This window comes from Ammospiza nelsoni, chromosome 4 (genome assembly GCF_027579445.1).
Source record: "Ammospiza nelsoni isolate bAmmNel1 chromosome 4, bAmmNel1.pri, whole genome shotgun sequence".
NCBI lineage: Eukaryota > Metazoa > Chordata > Aves > Passeriformes > Passerellidae > Ammospiza > Ammospiza nelsoni.
In genome coordinates, this window is record NC_080636.1 from 14,438,991 (window position 1) to 14,448,094 (window position 9,104).

Genomic DNA, 9,104 nt, shown 5'->3' on the forward strand with positions numbered 1-9,104 from the left:
AGTTCCAGCTCTTTCATATACTCAGGAAAAGTATTTAGACTAAATACTTTGCAGTTAAGTCATAGGAAAGGCTCTTTCTTAGGCATGAATCTCATTTTAGAAGGTCTCATTTAGGAATTACTCTATCATCTAACAGTAGTTAATCAGATAGGTGTGATTTTAAGTAACTTCAGAGCCTGAGAAGATAAAACATTCAGGCCTTACTCTTACTGTGGGTACACAAAAGTCTTCCTCAGACTTCTCATATGACTTCAACATACCTGTTCATGATCTGCCGAGGTGCATGGAGCTCCAGGATATAGAAATGTACCTTAAATCCTGATTTTGGGGCCCTAAGCTCTAATTCCTGCCTTGGAGATCCTGGCAGTTAATGATTCTGTTTTCTATACACAGAAATGGTCACTACACCCCTGCAGTGTGGACACTGCTTTTGCACACTGGTTCATCACTGCAGGGCTCAGAGCTCTGTCCATCTGGCACCCAGCTTTAAATGGACACTCAGCTTTCCAAGAGCATGGGATTCTCTGCCAGGCATGGCAAAGTCTAAACAGGGGTAGGAAGGAGTCTGTTGTTATTGTTCTTTACCCAAACTAGTTTACTAGGAGTTTGTTGCAAGAAGAATATACAGTAAATCAAAGTGGTTCCTAATAAAAGTGAGCAATAACATTTCTCATTTGGCTTTTTGCCCTTCCCTTTGGCAGTGTCTTTTCCTGAATAAATTATGCTCTGCCTCATCAGCCTTTGTCTTTTTAATTTTCCTTTGGTAAAAATGGGTCCTTGGCTCTATCAGTATCAGTGGGAGAGGTGTGGATTATGGAACACCTTTCTTCTCAAGATGAGGAACTTCTAATGTGGTTTAAAACTGCAAGTGTGAAAACCTATCAAGTTTTATCAGCTACATGCTTTAATTATTGTGACTCAAAGTCTGGTGATATCTTACATCAAGGAATAAAGACATTTACAAACCCCCAGGTCTTTTTGTTAATGATCAATAACTGATCAATAAATACAAAAAATCCACTTCCCTGTGATGTAAAACAATGGCCCAGAGGAGACCAATAGTTTAATGACATTAAACTGCAGTTTTCCTCATTAGAGCTCTTGGTAAGGTGTGCCCTGTGATTAATGACAGATCATTTATACAGCATTACCAGCAGCAAATAATTCTAATTACCAATAACATTAAATCCTGATCACTATGCAAATAATTTACATAATGTAATGGAATATCTGGTCATTACAGGGCAAACAATTCACAATGTTAACTGAGGTTAGTCAGTTATCACAGAGTAAATAACATTAGAAATTAAACAAGGCCAAGCTAATATCAGGTTTTATCCAGTTAATAAGCAGTGAACATATCCCTAGCAAAGCACATCAGACCATGTAAAAACACATCAGACCATGTTACTTTGCTGTCTAATGCAATACAAATTTGAGATAACATAAAAATATCTTATCTAGCAGGATTTTCCTGGCTATCAGGAAGTGTGTAAACAAGGGGGTGGAGGGATTCATGGTGAAGTTTTCTGATTTCTATTGCTTCATTGATTATATTTTTCTGTCTTTGATGCTTTGTCTTTGATCCTGTATTCAGATGCAGGCTACAGGACCCTTACACTCTGAAGGATAAAGCACCATGGCAGTCAAAACCAGCCCAGATGAGGCCATTCTCATTCAAGTGTTTATACACTTAAAACATAGCTGTAGAGGTAGCATTATATGAAATCTGGCATTGATCTAAATCTCTTAACAGTTATTTATAATTATGGAATCAGATAATGTCCACATCTGGCACATGAGGCATACAACATTCCAGGAATATGGTGGAAAAGAAGACAACACAATACACAGGAGGTAATATATTTGGGGGGGAAAAGGGCAAAAGGCAGCCCAGAGAAGGTTGGAATACCACAATTCTGAAAATATGGATGAATATATGAAAATGTGGCAAGAATTTAATTACATACTTGACTAAAGTAATGAGGGTGGAGGGAAGTAAGAGGAATGGTTGGGTTTTAGTTTTTCATTTCCCTACTGAGAGGAAAGGGTAAGAGACAGGCATTGCTACTTGAAATAATGCCTGAAACCTAACAGCTGTACTTGTGAGCTTCAATAGAGAAGATTTTTTACTAAATATATATTGATTTTATTTGTTTTTTCTCATTTTATTTTGTCTTCTGAAACGATGAAGCAGAAGAGGATACTTGAGTTAAAATGTCAGACACTCAGGTACTCTAGGTAATCTTAGGGGCATTAAAGAATTTTTCACAAGGGACAAGTCTCCTCGTGATGTTGGAGGACATTTGGACATCAGCAGTGAATTCTAGTTGAAAACTCTATCCATGGCAATCAAATGAGAGACAAAGCCTTGATTTGGCCTCTATCCTTATTTGGCATTGCTCTTGTGACTAGCTTTTGTTTTTGCAGTGTCTCAGGTTAGGACAGACATTGTCTGCAAGGTCCCACATGCCTGTTCAACCATTCCACCCCAGCTGCTTGCACATCCAGCACTATCCTGGAGGCTCTGCTCCTGGAAGGGCTCTTGGTTAGATTTGCTAAATTGCTTCTGGCAACCTTGGCCCTGCTTGTGCAAACCAGTGTCATCAGCTGTTTAGATGAACCCAGTTGCGCAGCAAATGCTGACAGGACTCCTCCTGAGGTCATTAGCCTCTAGCATAAGCAAGTAGCCACACATCTGGAGCAGAGAGAGTATTTCCAATGGGCAGAGCTGAGTGAATGCTCACCCTGATCTTGGCTGGCTGCGAGGAACAGCTGTACAGCAACTGAGCATATTGAAAGCAGGTTTAAAAAACCGGCTCCATCAAAGGGATGAGAAATGTGGGGCATAGTCTTGAGGTATGGCATGTTCAAGGTCCTACAAAAAAAGCTTAGTTTTCATACATGCTGCCTGGTTTCTGCTGTTATGGAATCATAGAATACGCTGAATTGAAAGGGAGCCATCAGGATCATTGAGTCCAACTCCTGGCCCTATGTAGGACACTCCAAAAATCATCATGTGCCTGAAATCTCACCTTGTCTTTTTTCTTATACACGTGCAGGATAGTGAATACTGCTTGGAAGTGATTTATGGAAACATTGCTGCATTACCTATGATCCACCTATGCTCCCTCTAAACCAGGGAAGAACACGTTCATAGAGCATTGCTGTATCTACATGTTTACTACATGAGCATTTGTATTTGGTGATTTTCTCATGGGAGAAAAGTTCCTGGATTTCATGCATATTCACATATTCTTCTTCCTAACCCTAATGTTGAGGCCATCACCTCTTTCATTTAAAATAGCATTGAGCAGAAGATGGAAATCTCACCAAAAAGTATTTATTTGCTGACCCCTCTGAATCTGAGCAGAGGAGATAGTGTTTGATGGATTGTATGGAGTAGAAAAAAACAACAGCGTTTGCCTCTTGCAAACTGATATAAGGAGAACATAAATGAAGCAGGAGTAAAGCAGCAAAAGAGAAAGGAAAGTGGCAACTGACTTTAGAAAATTACTTTAGAAAGGGAAAAAGTACATAGACTGCCTATACTGAACATGAAGGAGACAGCTGGAGTAAGCAGCAATAGAAGACTTTAGGAAAACTTCAGGTTATGGAAGTAATTTTCATGGAAAGGCAAACACAAGCAGAAATGGGAGACAAATCTTGACAAGTTTTTAACTTGAGAGAGCGGTAAAAGCACAGCAACCTCCTCTGTTAAATGAGTCACCGGTCAGTATTGCAAGTATTGAAAACTTTTAGAAAACTTGAGAGAAAAAGTTATTTAAAAAAAAAAGACATTTATTTTGCAAAGTCAAAAGAATGGGAACAGTGATACTGAAATAACTGCATGACCTCAAACAAATCAGGTCTTTTTCCTGAGTGTTGTCAAACTTAACTATGAGTATCTAGTCAGCTCTTAGGCAGTATCACTATTGTCTGTGATCCTTAACAACTGAAATAAATTTAACCATTCAATGCAAAACAATAGATCAAAATACATTAGAAAACCCTCAATTTATTTGAAACCTTTTGATTGATAAAAGATATATTACTTTAACAAGTCATTATTTTAACCAAGGGTGCCCTGTTGTGGTGATTGAATTAGTCAGGAAGGCCCACAGCCAAATATCATCCATATATGATTTTAGTTATTTTTCTAAAACCAGCAGTGCCACTGAATAAGTCAAACACAGGCCAGCTTTCCTACTGTGAGTCCAAGCTGCTAGGGAAGCAGCAAAGGTAGAAGCTCCCCAGTTCTTCCAAAGTGCAGCACATGCAGACACAGCACAGCCTTGTTCAGACAAACATGCAGGGATCTGCAGGGGCACATGCAGAGAAGTTTGGGTTCTGGAGATGGCTGCAACTTGCATGTCACCTTTCAGCTGGGTTATTGAGGTATCCCTAAGGTACAGAATGCAGGAAGTGTGCAGAGCTCCTTGGGGAATGGTACAGGGTGAACAAAAGGTTTATGGCCATGAGGATTTAATAAATAGCACCCAACCCAGTTTTCTTCCCACATGGCTTTGCCTTCTGACCACAAAGTAGGTTCAGAAAAGGATGTAGCTCTTTGTAGTTGGTATATCAGCCGTGTGCATCACCACTAGCTCATTGCACTTCAAAAAAAGCAGGTTATGCTGTTATCATTTGTCAAAGCAAACTGTGAGAAAGCAGGAACATCATGGCACATACAGGTTCAAGAACTTAATTTGTCTAACCCCCCTCATCAATCTCCAGCCTGCTGTGCTTTCTGAGCACCCGTAAATGACAGTGTATTTACTTTTACTTTGCTACACCCAGTGGAATATTCAAAAGATTGCTGTGGTATAACTCAATAATTTCAAAATATCTGTTACAGCAACATCTGGCTCCCTGTGCAACTTTCCTCAACAGTCAATCTTCAATGCAGTCTCCATCTCTGCCACTCAACTAGCTGCCACTGCCTTATTCATCTGTCTGAAAATACCTTCCAACAGGAAAAGAACTACCACTCTGCCCATCCACACAATGTGCTCAGAATGTCAGCTCAGATACATCATGAAATGCAGCACTGCATTCACAGAAGTGTAGCAAATGTGTGAGATTAAATATGGGTAATACATGCATCATCTGTGTACATAAAACATGTACTTCATCCTGCACACAGAGTGCAACATACCAGACTTGCTGCATGTGCTAAAAAATCAGCTCCACATACTTTCAACAAAAATATTATTTGTTAATTCACCATGTACATTCACCATTTGTTAATTCATTCATGTACTATTTGATCAAAACTGAAAGAGAACAAAGAAAGTAGAAAACACTGAAAGCAATTCAATACCATGGTGATTTCTTAACTGAACTTCCCACCCTTCCCTATGCAATCTTCCAAACTGGAGCTACAAATTCTTCCAAGAGATGTTCCTCCACCTCACTACAGGCGCACTTCCCTGGGAAAAAATATCTCGGATTTTGTTACACCCCAGCAGGTCACAGGAACAGTCACAAGATGGCAGCAGAGAATTAAAGATGTCTGATACCTTGTTTTTGGAGTTATACGATTTGGTTAATGTTGATTTACACTATAAACAGTGAGATATTTTAGCAGTGCCCAAACAATTTTCTCTTTGGCGCTAAATTTAATAAATATTTTATAGAAGCCTAGTTAAATATTTAGTTTACATTTTCCTAAAGAATTTCAGGCCTCTCTTTAAAAATCTGCTTACTTTGTGATTTTCTCAAAGAGAAATTGTTCTTATAAGCAGAAAAGCACACAAAATTTATATCCATGTCAGAATTAGAGAATTAGTGATAATTCAACTCCTGGCAAGAACTCTTTACTAGCAGCTATGTAGATCTAAGTCCACACTGGAAAAAAACTACAGTGCAATGAAAGATGCATTTTTAAAACTCAAGGAGTTACTCATAAATAACTTACACATCATTAAGACAGAATAGTGAACAAAGTTCTGAGTTGAAGGCCTCTAAGATCAACAGAGAGCAGCCCCAGGAGTACACTTGCCTAATCTAAATGTCTCCCATAATTTGTGCTGTCTGCTTATTTTCCCCCCATAAAGAGCCAAGCCAGGTGGAATGACAGACTAGCCAGGGCATATTTTTCTCCTGCTTCACATTTTCCCCCGAGGTGGCTTTAACAGACCCATCTCACAGCGGCTCTGCCAGGGGTGTGTCAGTGCCACCAGCTGCACACAGCTGTGTTCTGGAGCCTCTTGGTTTGGCCATGCAGTCATTCTTTGTTAACCTAGCTGTGGCAAGTCTCTAGAATACAAAATATAATTAATTGCTGATTGTTTCCTCAGATCACAATGCTTTGTATTATTACTAAAAATGTTAATCACTTAATGCCAGCAGAGACTGTGGGCTTTGTACCATTATTAGAGGTATGCAGATTCAATAGTCACTATGTCACTAATGTTTCCCAAATACCCATATAATCCACGCAGACTCAGACTCAATGGAATTTCTTCATCACACACATGATCAGTCCCTGCACATTTTTCACCTCCAAAATGGCTTAAGCTCACAACTGACAAACGAGGAACGTGTGAGTGACCCAGCAGCAATCTTTCCTTTCTGATGCCCTGGTCCTGCCTCCAGTGAGATCCAGGTTACAGCAGCAGTGTGAGGCACAGACCAGTCAGCATCACCAACCAACGAGACAGGAATGATCCCAGCCAGCCTGAAACACTGCTGAGCCAATTCTGCCAAAGCTGCAAAAGGGAGTGGGAGCAGAATACAGCAGAATCATGGGATGTGCCAGAGCTACTCCACTACCTGACCCAGCTCATCCACAGGAGTGCAACCACAGAAAGGCAGCACCCAGCCACCTGGGGGCCTCTTCTGGTTTTAAGTGGTGAATTCTTTTCTGCTACTGGTAATTGCTCATTGTTTAGTTCTAAAAAGACCTGTCACACTGGAATGCACAAAATCTGTGCGTGTTTTGGATAAATAGATAAGCCCAGCCACAGCTGGTGGGATTTCTCCTTACCATGAGGCACTATCCAGTCTCCAGCAGCCTATCTTCAATCTCAATTGTTTTCTTCTGAGGAAAGAGCAAGAAATCCTGAAGCATATGAGTCTGGAATAAAAAGTGGTTGTATAGGCAGATTTTTCTAACTCTCATCAGTTAAATTTGATTCATGTCCAAAAAAGTGAAAATTAATTCTTACGAGAGAACTGGATTTTTGCCAATTCAATTCTGGATATTATGACTTCATTTCCTATTTGAAGATGTTGAGCAGCATACCTATATGCTATTAAAAGAGCTTTTCTTTATCCCCATTTTGATCCAATTTCATTTGGGGAGATATTCTGGATGCTTTTCGCAGGGTGGGGGTTTATATATGTGTGTGTATATATATATATATATATATATATATATGCATTTATTTCTGACAGGCATGATTACACAATCACTAGATGACAAAGTGAACCCTTGCTATCCTTTTGCTGAGTGTTTATCCAACACTGACATGAATGATCTTATATATTACCTTTTGTAAATTTATTGTAGCTATATAACTCTATGAATAATGCAAAAGTAAAATTTTGTGGGGCCTATATACTTTAAATCCAAGCTTAAGTTAATTAAAAGATTTTAAAACTGCTATTATTTTCAAGAATAACTAAAAGTCATTGTACTTTGGATAATTCATGTAACCCTTCATTTTCCTGTTATATCTGCAAGCTTCACATCTATCTTGTACTCAGAAAGAAAACCCTCTGGCCTGTAAAAAGCACCTTGTCCTTCCCTTCTGTTTCTTGAACAAACTAGCAAAATGTGTTATCATGGCAACTACTTTTTTACCTCTCACAGCTGTATTTTTCATTTCCTCGTAGTTTACTCCTTTTTCATTGTTATCACTTGATTTCTATTTATTATAATCTCCTGTTCAGACAGGAAAATTCTTGGAACAAAATTTTGTTGTGCTTTAGTTGTGGAGATGATGCAGTGAATTTATATGACTACATACACAACTATAGCCATCATGCAAAGGAAATCCAGATGTAAACCAAAGCTATGCTATTTCCCTTCCTTTTTTATTTCCTATTTGAGGATTTCAGAGGTTTCACAGATACAACACTCATTATGCACATCACACACAAACACACACACCCCACCCCATGGCAGCAGGGTTGGAACTAGATGATCTTTAAGATCCCTTCCAACCCAAATTGTTCTATGATTCTGTGTTCCAGGATCAAGCACCACAGCTCTAGTAAAAGGTGGCACATGTAGTAGTATCCTCATTTATACATAGGGGGAAAGTGCTGTAATGATTCCACATCTGGAATAGAGAAAGAAACATGTTCATTCCTTATGCCTTAATGATACACTGTTGTATTTTTCTTCTATTTTAAATGGTCATTGTGAGTCTTCTACTGTAGAGAAATCTGTTATTAGCCCCTCTGGCTGGGAAGCAGAGATGCTTTTAATTTGTATCCAAATTGATGAGATGGCTTTTTACTAAAATACTCTACTTTTTGTTCCACACATTTCATTTCTAGTTGGACTCAAATGTCAACAAATTGATCCTTGGCAAACTAAGCTTTCCACTATGTAATATCATTTCCTCATGGAACTAATTACTTCATCATCTCATTGCTTTTAAAGTAATTGGGGACTCATATATCCATATTCTTTATGCAAATTAAAATTAATAGCTATCTTTAACAAATGGGAAAACTGCCTTGTTCGAGTAGTTCCCAACCTGGAAATTCATTTCCCACAAGAGACAAAGTCCAGTTATTAACCCACACCTAAATTTAAGTTCCAACTTTTAAACCTGGGTATCTAAAATGATCTTCTACAACACAGATCTAAAATTTGAAATACAAATGGCTCCCTTGGAAAACTGCTTGCCACCCCCAACTGCCTCTAACCCAGCAGGACACAGCGGTCTCACATTCTCAGCACTGAGTTATCTGCTCAATGATCCCTGAAAGCCCATTGAAACTGGGCTTTGCTGCACAGCAAGAGCTGGCCCAGGATCAGGGTATTCCTTAGCTCTGCAGAACAGAAGGCTTCTAGCACAACAGTGTTTGAGCAGCCATTGCAAACAAATGGGAGGGTGCTCCTCTCTCCCAGGACACCAGTTATT